Source organism: Acinonyx jubatus, chromosome F2 (assembly GCF_027475565.1).
Source record: "Acinonyx jubatus isolate Ajub_Pintada_27869175 chromosome F2, VMU_Ajub_asm_v1.0, whole genome shotgun sequence".
Taxonomy (NCBI): domain Eukaryota; kingdom Metazoa; phylum Chordata; class Mammalia; order Carnivora; family Felidae; genus Acinonyx; species Acinonyx jubatus.
Window position 1 is genome coordinate 6,917,239 of NC_069394.1, and position 14,178 is coordinate 6,931,416.

General features: G+C 55.0%; 1 protein-coding gene across 2 annotated transcripts in view; it reads right to left on the reverse strand.

Annotated features, from left to right (window-relative positions):
* Positions 1-8,161: 8,161 nt before the first annotated feature.
* Positions 8,162-14,178, reverse strand: part of KHDRBS3 (KH RNA binding domain containing, signal transduction associated 3) — a 189,004-nt gene continuing 182,987 nt past the window's right edge. Inside the window, exons 11-12 of one of the 2 annotated variants that reach the window (XR_008292829.1) lie at positions 13,627-14,020; positions 8,162-8,433 (exon numbers count right to left, since the gene is read on the reverse strand). The gene's annotated coding sequence lies outside the window, so the exon portion shown is untranslated. The remainder of the gene's footprint in view (positions 8,434-13,626; positions 14,021-14,178) is intronic. The other variant, XR_008292828.1, reaches the window with a different exon arrangement.

Below are 14,178 nucleotides of genomic sequence, written 5' to 3' on the forward strand. Positions count from 1 at the left end.
CAGCCAACGAGCAATGAAAAAACAGCTCGTTGGTTGAGGGTTTCTCCTGGGGCATCAATGCTGTGGGCCGCCCCAGAGGCAGAGAGCGCCGTCCTCAGGTGAGGGCTTGTCCACCGAAACCCCCGGGTCTCCCTGCGGTCGAGACAATGGCAGAAGGGACACCCAGAGTGTCTGTGTCCCTGCAGTGTGCGGTGTGGGAGCACAGCCCAGAGAGGCGATGTGACTTTGCCGCCGAAGGCGAGGATGGGGACATGCAGAGAGAAGTGGGCTAGAACTTTCTTAGAACCCGTCACTGCATGGGGTGGTGGAGGAAAGCAGAAAAGCACAGACCCCGGAGCCGGCACGGAGGAGGAAGCACCGTCAGCACAGCCAGACCGAAGGCAGGAGGCCCTGACCTCTCAAGTCGTCCCCTGCGACGTCTGGGGTCCAGGGGGGCTCGGTGGAGGCTGCCGTCAGCGGGTCGGGCCCTTCTTGGCCTGTGGGTTTGCCCTCTCTGGCCCCGGCCCTCTGACGAGGGGAGCTGGGGAAGAAGGCACATCTGTCCTTAAGGCCCTTGACCCCAAGGTGGCACCTGTCAGTGCCCCTCACTTGCCCTGGGCAAGAGCCAGATGCCAGGGGCAGGGACGCATGGCCCATCGGGAGTTCAGGGGCCCGGGGCGTGGAGCCAGACAGACGGATCCCAGGCAGGTGGGCATCTCAGAGGGTCACACTTCTCGGGGATCAAGTGGGGACATGGTGGTGGCTCTCAGGGTCACCGTGGGAATGGCGTATTAGAGCGCACACGGCTGTCCCAGGCACCCGGCATGGCACCTGGCCCGGGGGGAGTGGCCACGGAGATTCGGCCCCTCCCCTTCCTCACAGATTTGGTCTGAGCCTCTTTCTATCCTGCCGGGCTAGCCGAGACCAGCTGACCCCTCTTCCCTGCCTTTTTGGCTGCACTTCCTGCCATTTTAATGAAACTCAGCAAACAACTTCTGTCCAGCGAATGCCCTTGAAATGGCCCCGGAGAAGGGGCCAGAGCCTGGGACATGGCTTGTGACTCTCCCCCGCTGATGTTCTGGTGGCCCTTCCCCAGAGGTGAGCGTCCATCTTGGAGAGAGAGGGAGGCCGGGCCCTGGCGCCCTTGCCAGGACCCCCCTCCTGTCCCCACCCCCATGGCCTGATCTGTTCTGTAAAGCATCTATTTACAAAGCAGGTCACAGAGAGCGCCGCTGTCTAAAAATAGAAAGTCATTATGAGCAGACAAGTGTCTGCGCTTGTCCTGCGAGAGCTAGGCAGCTTCTGTTTACCTTCCCTGGTCCCCTTTCTGCTTCTCTGCCCTGCCGCCCTCCTTCCTCTCCCACCTGCCCATGGATCCCACCTGCACCTCGGCCCCCGAGCCTGCTCCCTGCGGGGACCTGGGCCAGCTGCACCCAGGCTTGCCTTTGATCCTTTCAACCAACCCCGTGAGGCTGGGCCATCACTCCAGTTTGTCAGCTGAGGAAAGGGAAGCTCAGGGGGTAGGGGGCTCTCCCCAGGAAGCCAGGGGACCCTAGAGGTAAGAGCGATGGTGGGTCTGTCTTGGGGGTGTGTCCCTCACATTGGACACACCACGGCATGTCCACAGAAGCATCATCTGCGGAGACAAGTGCCCTGTATCCTGGCATCTTGAAGAGCCACTGGGAAGTGCGGGTCCCTCTCCTGGGGAGCCAGCCTCAGGGCGGCTGGGCCCCAGGTTGCTCCCAAGCTGAGCTCAGAGCTCTGACCATCCCACCTACACACAGCCTGCTTGCCCCCCCACCCTGGTTTCATAGGCATTGAGCCGCCTCCCCTCTGCAGTCGTGGCCGGAAGCTCCCAAGGAGGACAGCTCTTGGTGAGACAGCCAGGCCCAACACGTGATTGTCATGGGCCCAGCACTGCCTGCGTGGGCTCCGAGGTATGATCTGATCCTGAGTGCTCCCTCCACAGATCTCCCTCCTCCCAGCCTCTTCCCCTCCTTCCCAGGTCCTGAGGACCGATGGAGTCCTGGAAACACCCCACGACGTGCCTAGGCCTTACAGACAAGGACACCGGGCAGCGTGCTGGTCGGAAGGCCACACATGGGTCTCTGACACTACATTCTGGCTGCCGCCCCTTCTGGGGGTCCAGGCTGTGTGTGTGTGTGTGTGAGGGGGGTGTCTGCGGTCCTATGTCTCCATGATAAGCCTCTTTGTTCTGGAATCCGCCCCTGCCCCAACCCCCGCCCCCACCAAGCCAGCTGTGAGCACCTGCCAGGTGCCCGAAGAGGAGTGGATCAAGAGGCCAGCTCGCTCGGATCCCGGATCGTCTCTGGTGCCTTCTGAGAACAAAGCGATGTAGCATAGCAAGCTCCCTTCTGAGTCCTGAGCCGACGGGGAACCAGGAGACAGGCCCGAGGGGTAAGTTCGGCCGACTGGTTCAAGTAACCTTCCTCTTGTGGTTCAGGCGGAGGACCGAATTGTGACTTTTTCTCTTGCCTCACAATAGTGAGTAGGGACAAGCCCTGGCTGCTGGGGCCGTGGATGTCAGATGCAAATGACAAACGAGTCCAAATAGTTACCAGCGAAGCTTGAAGCAGGCTGGGGAGGGGGGCGGGCAGGTCGTAGAGAATGGCCGGACCGCGGCGGCTCTGTGCCCCGGCTGACCGGGCCATGCAGAAGCAGGCTGACGCTGTAGGTCGTCTGCCTTATTATGAAAAGTCGGCACTTTACATACTTGTGTAGAGTTGGTTGGCATCAGACGAAATAAGCTAAAGCTTACTGAGCCAAGGATAAGCTTGAGCCAAGGAAAAGCTCGCGGGCCGCGCAGAAGCAGAGGACCAGGCCCGTCGTTTAATATCGTTTAATGGGAAGAGAAATTTCTCTCGAGCATCGACAATTTGACCTCGGTTATTCAGGATTGCGGATTTGTAGGACGAAAGGTCTGAGGGAAATAAATATTCTGTAATACGACTGCACCCTTTGTTTTTCAGCTGGAGATGTGAGTCATGGAAAGAACGGCACACTCCAGTCAAGCCTGGGTAGTCTTAGCAATGATTCACCCAACATGTGTTTTTCACTATGAACATAGCTCGTGGTGGCCCGTTATGAACAACGCATCCCTCTCAATCTAGAGAGTTCAGGCCCAGAGGCCTACACCTCCCCTCACTCCTGGAATTTTCTGGATTCAAACGGCCCCCACCGCTGCTTCACAGACAGAGGCCAGAAGAAGGTTTAGAATCAGCTGCCCCCGCTTTGCTGGCCTTTGGCTTCCCGCTTTTGAAGATTTTGGATCCTGCCTCTCTGTGCTCATTTTCTGGCATTTGGGAAATCATGAATTTTCTACCTGAAAAGCAGGTTCGATTCCCTTTGTGTGCACTATTTGGTGACAGGGACAGATTCTCTTTGGGTGTTGACACTGATTTCCCCTCAACAGCTGCAGGCGGCTGTCCCAGGGGCGTGGCCTGGGGAGAATGAGTTAGCACCTCGGAGCCCTTTGGGGACAGCAGCCTGGCGTTTTGTTCAGCAGAACTCCCTGCATTAGGCCAGAGGAGAAATCTAAACGTCCTCTGGGTTCTGGTTTTTAGAAAATGTGTGTGTGAGCCTCCTGCCATCTCCTGTCCTCCCTTAGCCCAAGAGCCACCTGGGGGCAAGGACATCCTTCCTCCCCAGAGCTCCCGGATCCAGCACGGCCGCCATTATAGCAGGTGCTCAGTCGGCGCTTGGCCAGTCACACTGTCCCTTTTCTCCCGCCCGTGGCCCCGCTATATCGTCCCCCAAACCCATGCTTCTCTCAACAACATTCCAGGGCCGTTACGAAGGATCTCCATTTTATAGAGGAAAGAGCTAAGACTCAGCTGATGGGGAGGGAGAGAAGGCTGAAAACACAGGCCTGGCTCTGGAGGGCCGATCTGGTGATGGGACATCAGGGGCTACCTCCCGACGGCCGGGGAACATGGCACCTTGCATGAGACCCAAGTGGCCCGATCTGGAAGAAATGGGCAGAGGAGCTACTCAGCCTCTTGCTTCCAGCGGGCTAGATGGCTGGAGGCAGGGCCCAGCAAGGAGCTCCAGGGCAGGAGCCTGGAGGGGGGGGCCCTTGGAAGAGGGTTAAGGCTTCTGGTGGGGTGGGGGCGGGGGCGGGGGCGGTGATGGCTCTGGAACCAGCAGGCGGGAGATGGAGGCTGAGTAGGGAAACTGAGGCCACCCCCTCCCCGCGCCCCGTCAGGGGCCACGAGGGTGGGAGGAAGGCTGTGAATCGATGACGGTAGGCTGGCAAAGGCTGAACCCTGCACGCCAAGTACAAAGCACCGGGTGGCTGGAAGCTTCGAGTCCCTATTTGCTGGGAGGCGGGAGGGGGCTGCCGAGGTTCCCTGAAGCAGAGGACTGTCCTTCACCTGGAAGGCATTTCTCACTGGGCACCTGCTTGGGCGTGGAGCATGGGGATGAGGGGAGAGGAAACCCTCAGGGGGTCCCCGAGGAGGGGACCTGGTTGGGATGGCTGCGGGCTTTCACAGCAGCAGAATGGGGACCGGTGGCGTCTACACTGCAAGTGCACGGTGCGTGTGCGTGTGTTGGGGTGTCTCCATGACAGTAAACGGCTAATATAGATCCAGTGCTTACAAGGCACCAGGCCTCACTCCGACCACCCTTCTGAGGCAGGCGCTACCTTGTGGGTAAGGACACAAAGGCCCAGAGACGTAACGTGACTTGTGCGGGTGCTGACTGGCTTCCAGGATGGCCCCGAGATCCCCGCCTCCTGGTGTTTGCCCCCTTGTGTGTGTGGTCGCGCCCCCACCGGTACCGGGGCTGGTGGGTTTGCCCAGTAGCACATGGGATTGGGGGACAAAAGTCCGCGGCTTCATCCTGTGCACTCCGTCACCGTGGGCTCTCCCTCTCGGACCAGCTGCTCTGGCGGAAGCCGGATGTCACGCTGTGAGGACACTAAGGCATCCTACGTGGCCAGGCACATGGGGACCTCTGGCCCACAGCCCGTGAGTGGCTCTGTGAGGGCCCGGGGACACCTGCAGTTTGTACCCTCGTGAGACGTGAGGGCCCGGGGACACCTGCAGTTTGTACCCTCGTGAGACGCTCTCAGCCGGAACGCGTCCCAGACTCCGGGCCCTCAGAAAACAGACTGACATCGTCAGTGGTGTTCTTTTGAATTTCCGAATTCTGGGGCAGTTATGCAGGAACTGATAACTAATACACCAAGGCATCCACTCTGCTCAGTGCGGATCTGCTCACCGAAGCCCAATCAGGGAACGGTGTGGAAGAAGGGGCATCTTGGGTCAAGGGCAGAGAGCCACGAAACTGAGCCATCTGGGGCGGGCGGCCCGGGAAGCGCGGGCACGTACGTTTAGATGCCATCTGGGGCAGGCAGCCCGGCGGGACGCTGAGCTGGGCATCGGGAAAGGGGCCGGAGCCAGGCGTCCGGGGAAGGGTCTGTAGTCTGCAGTGGGTGCCGACCCCATGGGTCACCCCGGGCGGGCCCAGGGGAGGGGCCGTGAGCTTCCACACAAAAGAATCCTTTTCTCCGAGCTCCCAGTGTCTCAGTGCCACAGCACTGGGCCCAGCCACTCTGCAGAGGACCCTGCGGTCACCAGAAAGAGGAAGGTATTTGGGCATGGCAGCGAGCACAGTGGTGACAACTCCAGGAAGGTATCCCTTGAAAGAGCTGGGCTGCAGGGTCTAATATAAACGTGGAGAAAAGGCCATCGGCTGTGATTTTGAAAACCACAGGAAGTCGCTCAGATCCTCCAGTCAAACGCTAGAATGCAGAATGGTTATTTCGGCCCGCCCTGCCTGGACAGCTGCCGGTGGCACCAGAGTCGCCGAGGAGGAACCCCAGCTGTCTGAGGGGGACCGAGTCGAACTCAGCCAGAGAAAGGTCCAGGAGTTTCGTGTCTAAAGGCTTCCTTTGTTCGGCTGTGCTTCTGTTCTGGGCGGCACGATCCCTCTTAGGCTCTCCCCCAGCCTCGGGGACACTCAAAGAGCCCTTTCAGAGCGGGGCTTCCAAGAGGAAGTCTGTCCTGCGGGGGCCGGGAGACCTGGACCCTCGGGGCCACTGCTGGCCGAGCTGTCCCCCCTCCCCGCCCGCGTCCCCCAGCGCTGTGGGCGCCCGGCCTCCCGCGCTGACGGGTCAGGGGCATCTCTGCACCAGCCGGGCCTCTCCCCACCCCCATCCCCCATCTCGACCGCACCACCCCCCCCCCCCCCCCCCGGCCACTCCTTGAAGAAGCTTCTTGAAGGAGCCGCTGACACTAATTCTTCTCCAATCTGTGCTTGACTCTGCTCCCAGCTCTCACTCGGTGAAGTCAACCCCGGTCACGAAGGCCTCGGTCCTTAACGTATCCCCTGGTTCCTTCTATGGTCATCCAGCCTCAGAGAGGCAGTTTATTTTCTCAGTGGCCCTGGACCAAACTCTTTGCACCGTTCAGTGCCCCTCTCCCGCACTCCACATCGACCCGCGGGCAGTGCCTTCCAGGCACGTCTGCAGCTGGGCCCGTCCTCAGTGTTTGTGTGGCTGCTGTTCCCCGGGGCAGGCTGGCCGGCCGGCCCGCTCACCTTCACTGCCCTGGCCTCTCTGGGGTGCCCCCGCCTTGCCCCACCACAGCCCATTCTCAAGGCGGTTGCCAAAGTGATCCTGTGAAAGCACACATTGTGTCACGCTGCTCTTGTGTTCAAACTCCTCCTCCCACTGAAATAAAGCCCAAAGGTGGCCCCACGTGCTCTGGTCCCCAGCCGCCACCCTGATTTCACTGCAGTCCTCTTTGCCCCTTGGTCATTCTGTCACTTCTACGCTGGCATCCTTGCTGCTCAAGCTCCCAAGCATGTTCCCACCTCAGGATCTTTGCACATGCTGGGTGAGGTCTTGATGTGGCTCACTTGTTTATTTTGCTAGGACTCTGCTAAAAGGTCACCCTGTGATTCCTCTGCCACACAAATTAAAGTCTAACCCCCGCCCCCGTGACTGTGCTCTCAAGTTCCTCAACAGCACTGTCACCACCTGGCATTCTCTCTCTGGGTTTGTGGCTGATGGCCTGTCGCCTCCCACTGAAAAAGGAAGCTTCTGGAGGACGGGCTCCCTGATTTGTTCTCCGCCCGCTCTCGCGTGTAGGGCGGTGCCCAGCATAGGCGAGATTTTTGACGAGTATGCGTTTAATGAATTAAGCAACGGAGGCGGGGAAATAAGAGGCCAAGATTACGGTAGCAAGAGCGGGAGCCGGGACAAGGGGACAGGCGGAAGGGGCATTGGAAAGTTTGAATCCCTGGGATTCTTATTTGCAGGCCTGTGGCTGACATCACCGACTCCGCAGGGGAGAGGCTGCAACGAACAAGGAAGCTCAACTTCTTTTCCATTTACAACAATCTGGCTTATGTTCTACGGTTCCTGTCTGTTTGTTTAATTTCAAACAACAGGGTCCCCGGATCCCACCGTCACCGCGCCCCGCCTTCCCGAGCGCGCTGCTGGGTACTCAGCCTCCGGGCCGTGGCGCCCACCCACCGCACCCACCGCACCCTCTCCAGAACAGAACTTTCCCAAGCCTGGCACTCCCGAGCTGCACAAATGTCGATCCGGCAAATGCAACGGCACGACTGGCTGCAAGAGTAGAGGAGAATCGTGTTTTTAGGGTGCATCATGAGAGGATCAGGAAATGCGAGCTTATCAGAAGTTATTCTGTGGTTAACACGATGCTCCCCACGTGGAACGCAACGTCAAAGCTAATGCCTTGAGGAAACGTGTCTTCGAGGGAGGAGACGGACACTTTTCACAGCGCACGAGACTCTTCTTGAAATTCCAAGACTGGGAAGCATGTTGCGTGAGCTTCCGGCAGAAGGAATAAAACATCCTCCCGGGGCATATTGAATTAAAATCACGATGCACCAGTAAATGAAGGAAAGAGGACGAGCAGAATAATCCTGTCCACAGGGACTAGGACCTTCACGCTCCGTAACAAACTACAAGAGAGGCATGAAAATCAGCTTTCCTTTCTGGCAGGACACGCCCACGTTTCGTGCTCCATCACGGAGACAGAGACGTCGTTTTCGAATCTGGAATATGTGTAGAATCCTGACCTCGGCAGCGAGGGGCAGCCATACAGGGTTCTCTAGTGTGCACAATCTAGACCTTCCTGAAATAACACCACTTTGTTTTTCTAGTTTATTTTCAAGTGGACGAGACTGAAACGGACAGCCTTTATTAAGTGATACACAGATCATTTGTTCGTTCGTTGTTGGGAGACCACAAAATAAGACGGGATTTCCCTTCCCTTTTTTAAAACAGGCTTTCCAAATTAAAAAAGGCGTACCATTTTATAAAAACATTTCACAGGACATAAAATTGTGAAACAAAAAATTAAGACGATTTTCAAGCTCCCAAGCGAATTCATTTACTGACTAGGCACGTTGGTGAGTTGACAATTCGTCAGCAGTCCACAACTTGAAGGAAAGTCCCTGAAAGAGAGGAAAATGAAATATATTTGTGGGCATCAAGAAACTAATAATTATCTACGCTCTGCTGGGGGTGGTGGGATTTAGGCAGAGGAAGCAGGCAAGCTGAAACTTAGGAGAAATAAGGATGTTAATGGAAGACGAGGCAAAACAAAATAACAGAAATTTAAGAACATAAAATATTTGTGTTTAGTAAGGCAGATGAATGGTTAACTAGTATGGTGAGAATCAAAATACTCTCCAACGCGACATTTATGGGTCTGATTTCAGAATGGCAATGCCTTGTTTTACATGGAACTCTAATACCAAAATGTGACATGGGTCCCCACAGGAACACACTGACGGGATAGTCCTTGACTTCTTGTCGTCTGAGATGAGACCCAACTTTCAGAAATATTTACAAGTTTTTCATTAACGCCAAAGAATATATTTTGATGTGCTATATATTATACAACCATGATTTCAAACAAACCCAGTGGCAATCGAGAGGGAACGAAAGTCACCCAATCACAACGGAGAAGTGGCCGTCACTCTACTCCACAGCTCTGGTCACACACGTCTGGCCCCAGGGACCCGTCACCACCACACTGTTTGCTCTTGGTGCCCTATGACCTGGTCCTTCCCAGCGCTCCAGCATCCCCCATTGCTCTGCCGGCTCGGGCACCTGCTCACGTGCCCACGTGGGGTCACCAACATCTGCCTTCCCGCCTGCACCAGCCCGTTAACACCCTACATTCTTCTCCCTGCTTTGAGATCTCAACTGAGCTCTAGAAAGCTCCATGCAGGTGTCCCCTTCTCTGTGAAACCTCTGCCTCCTTGCCCTCCCTCACAGAGTTCACCACCGTTTCCTCTGCACGGCCTCTGCCTTTGCAGAGCCTGTTATTACTGCGTGGGGCCAGGGACGGTGAGCCACACGGGCCACCCGCACGTGCTACGACTGACCAGGGCAAACTGGATTTAAAGGCTAATGCTGCACAAGGTAAACATCGAATGCAGTAGATCTATCGGCTGGGGTGTGGTCTGGTTAATCAGTATTTCCTGAATCGAGTGCCAGCAGCCAGCACTCTCAGAGCGAATGGGAAAAAGGGTTCTTTTGGCAAAAAGGGAGAGGGGAAGATCCCGACGTACTGTCAGGATGAACAAGGAAAGGTGGGCGAGGACACTTCAAGGTACCCTCGTGGGCCCCCCAGACCGCGGGCGGCCCTCGGAGCCAATCTGCTCAGGCTGGGCAGTGGGAGGAGGCCCACAGGCTCACTTGTCTGCACAGGGATCCAGCCCACGGCATGCCAGTCGCCATGCTGGGCGTCAGAGACCCTTTCAAACCCGTTTTGAGTAGAGGAGTTTTCCGTGCTAATGGTTGTATACGGTAAGAACGCACGTGGCAGTCGGGAGTTCAAGTTTCCCCCAGAAAAGCATAATCAGGGACACCGTTACGTCCGTAGAGAACCACGCAGTAATATTCCTAAAATATGCAAAGACTTAACGAACCTGGCTCAGAAATTCATTCTCAAAGACGTATACAAACGTGCACGATGACAGAGATGCAGGGCTCTGCTTTCTAGCACTGTCTTTAGTGGGCGTAAAATACGGGAGGTGAACTGCATGTCTGTCAATCCTTGTTTAAATTAGAATAGTTAGTTCATATATATACCATTCAGCCAATGGAAAGAAAAAGGCAGCTTTACAGTATAAATGACAGAAAATGAGTTCTAATAGAGCTATACTCTAAAGTGAGATGAGGGACGTAGAAAACAGTGCACTGTTCTGTATGTAAAAAACCAAGAATTAGAAAAGAAACCTATGCTTTGCTTATGCACAGACTATCTCTGGAAAAATGGGCAAATACACAAAAAACCATGCAAACAGGTGGGTGTTTGGGGTACGGGTGGGAAACAAGATCAACTTTGCATTCTGTCCTTCGGAATTTTAGATTTTGTACCAAGCACATGGAGTACCTATTAAATACAGGCCATATTTTGGTTTCCCGACTTCGTATTTCCCACTGAAAAAGCCAGTGGTCACAGAAGTTACTTAATCTCATTTTCACCGAGAAAGCAAACTCGTAAGGGTGCCAAGTGCTCAGTGCTGGTGTTTGAAAAGGCACAGGGTCGTCTGCTCCCCCCACTCACTCGCTCGCTCCTTGTGGAGCATGTCAGCAGCCCCTGCCGTGTGCCAGGGACCACGCTGGCACCTGGATGAACCAGCCAAACAAGACACGGTTCCGTGTTTGCGGGAAGACAGACGCATCAACAAACAGGACAGAGACCTAGCTCTGGGAGCCCTGCTCACGTCACAAGGGCTTCTGCGCCTGCTCACTTAGTCCGTCTCCCCTTTTAGTGGCCTGTCAGGTACGAGGGACCTTCTGAGGTAGCAGACAGGGGACGTAAGGCCTGGATCTTGCCAGTAGTGGTGGTCAAAAGATACTTTTATGCATCTAGATCTACATCTGAATGATGTAGATGATTAAAACCTGTTTAGGGGCACCTGGGTGGCTCCGTCGGTTAAGCGTCCCACTTTGGCTCAGGTCATGATCTCGCAGTTCATGAGTTCGAGCCCCGCGTCGGGCTCTGGGCTGACAGCTCGGAGCCTGCAGCCTGCTTCGGCTTCTGTGTCTCCCTCTCTCTCTGCCCTTCCTCTGCTTCACTCGGTCTCTCTGTCTCTCTCAAAAGTAAACATTAAACAAAATATATTTTTTAAACCTGTTAAATTCTCTGCAAATGGAAGGGTGACTGACTCCGCCCGGTGAGACCAAGGACGTCCCGTCCCGTCTCCCGTGCTGCGGAGACACCGTGCCGCCTCAATTCATCAGGTTCGCTCGTGTATCTGACTGCTTGTTCACCTGCCGCTTCGTGGGCACAAGACATGGTCCATACATGAAAGATGTTTCTGTGCCGGTCGGAGGGTGGGTGTAAAGGAAAGTGAACGGCCCCTCGAGGGACACTGTTTTGCAGAATTCGGGCAGCTACAAGGGTTCTCCACCCCCGGGGATCCCACACCCAGGCCTGATGTGGAGACCGTGTGCCAAGGAGGCTTCCCCGGCAAGGCCAAGCTTCACGGTTCACTTCAAAGTTGGACAGACCCTAACGACTAGCTGTGCCAAGAGCTGGGTGAGAGGGAGGGGCGAGGAAATGTGACTGAGGCAGAGGAGGACAGGAAAGCACTGTGAGGGATGTTCAGTAGCAAGACCGGAGGAGGGCGGGGTGGGGGGAGAGCAGTGCTGGAGCAGGCAGGAGGGTAGAGAGCCTGCTGGAGCAGCCGGGAGGCAGGACCAAGATGGGGCCGGGCTTTGTGTTCAGAGCCAGGGATCTGAGCTTTACCCTGAAAGCCACGGGAGCCACTGAGGGGCTCATCACACAAAGATCTGAAAAACAACTTCAGGACTAGGTGCTCATCACTGAAACGGAATCCCACTGAGAATCTAATCAGTTGGATTAGACAAGAGGAGGACGCAAGTCAGACTGGGAAGTGTCCTACAACCCATCTCAGAGATGGAAACAGAATCAAGACAAGGTAGATTTTGTTATTTCAAACACAGCGATGGTTTTGTTTTTCCCTTTCTATCTGTGTAAGACATTGACGGGTACAAGCAGTAGACATTATCTGCATAGAAAGTAACAAACTTTGTTATTTATATTCGTGACCTAAATCGTATCAAGTGGCTTACGTTTTGGTTACTTAGACTTCTGATTACATTTTTATTTTTTTCCCCAAATCATTCGGTTTAGACTCTGGGATTCGTTTCTCTGTACACACTGGCCAGAGCAGAGTCCCTGTCTACTTGTGAGTGAAACCAATGAGCTAGACTGTCTGAACTGTAATACTATTGACACGAGCGGGTGTTTTGTTTGCTCTCTGCTAACTCCCCCTAGCACCCCTGACACTGTGTGTTAGGAATCCTACTCATCCCCCGGCCACTCTTTCCGATCCATGGTCTTCCTGATAAGCCCTTACTCTGCGGACAGGAGGTCGAGGATGAAAGGTAGGGCCCTGTGTTTAAGACAGTGTGTCCGGATACCGGATCGACAGCCCGTGCAAACAGGTTCCTACAAAGTTCTTGCTGGAGCGGAGATGCCCAAGGCACTTTCTCCGCCTCGGGGGCTGGAGTAGGGCAAGTTTGGAGATGAGGAGGATATTACCACTGAAAATGGGGTCAGCGCGTCTAAGCTTCTTAGCAGGAACCGCAAGGCCCTTCACCGCGCGTCTCGTGCCTACCCAGACGGCATCGCCTGCTGCTTTCTCTGATTGCCCAACATAACTGATTTCCTAGATAATCGTGCTTTTTCATAGCTCCAAGTACTTACATAAGGCAACAAGCAAGAGCAAACACTTATGTTAGTGCCGCGCACGTTTCTTGTCCTTATACAGCGACACCGAGGTGGGTGTCTCATTACTGTGCCATTTTATGGGTGGGGAAACTGCCATTGCAGCTGCAGTCGAGAGAGGTTTAGTAACCTAACCAAGGTCATAAAGCCGGTAGATGACGGAGCTGGGGCCGGAGTGCTTCCAAGAACACCTTCCCCCATGTGGTCAGGTTCTCTGCTCCTGGTGCTAATTCCCCTGCTGGCACCCGCCCCACCTCCACCCACCCACCTAACAGGAGCGTCTCTCTTCCACGCGCCTGCCTCTGTCCGACCGACACCCTCCTCGACCACCTCCCCCGCAGGCTGTTGCGTCTTCGGGGACGGGACGACGTCCCACAGCACAGTGTCCGCAGCACAGCAGAGGTTGGGTCAGTGGACCTGAATGAATACTGATAGCGGATCAACAAGGCATCTCCTGAATATAAGAAGATTCAGAGCCTAAACGCAGTCAAGGACATTTTCCAGGAGGGAATCTGGGGCAGAGGTGGAAGAGAGCCAGAGCGGGGAGTACTTCTCAATCACATCGAACTAATGCTCAGTGTTGTGGGAGTCACTTCCAGGGATACAAGGTAACATAAAGAGTAGCCCTTGCTCTGAAACAGCCTTTAGTCCAACGGGGGAGTCAGTGCTCGTCCAGAGGAGCGACAGTGTGATGACGGCCACCAACAACACAGACTCTGGACAGGACGCGACGGTTCAACGTTGGCTCTACGCGTTGCAGGGTGTGTGAGTTGATGTGAGTGATTTCACCTCTAGAAGCTTAAGTGTCTTCCTTTGTAAAAAGGGGATGACACTCACCTTCTTAAAGCTTTAAGGATTCAGTGAAATCACTTACTGAGAGTGATAAGCTCGTGTGTGGTCGCAACAGCAACTTGTAGCCAATCTAAGTCCTGTGACATCAACGCTGAAACGAAGAAGTACCAACCGAATCCAGAGAGGGCCGAGGGATGGTGGCCACAGAAGGGAGGGCACCAGGCCACGTCCTGGAGAACGGGCCTGGTTTCCGTGGGCGAAGGAGCGGGGGCCAGCACGTATGGTTATAGTCCACCCCTTCCATCGCCCTCCAAATTACTTCAGAGGAACAGGGAGAGAGAAGGCTTGGCAGGTACGTGCCAAGTACAGGAAGCCCTTGAGGCCAAGCAGGAGGCTTCTTGTCCGATAGCATTCCTGGTGGTTCCAGATCTTTCTGGCTCACAATCCCTTTTTACAGGCCAGGGGGGCTATGGGTTCTTTAAAAGAATGAAAATAAACATAAAATTGAACAATAATTCCTAAGACTTAGCTGTGAAGAGGGTTAGGTATGCCTGGGGGTTTACCTTCTGGGGACCGATCTTTAATCCCTCACTTAATAAACCTACATTTATTATTCAGTGTGCTAATCCCCCCT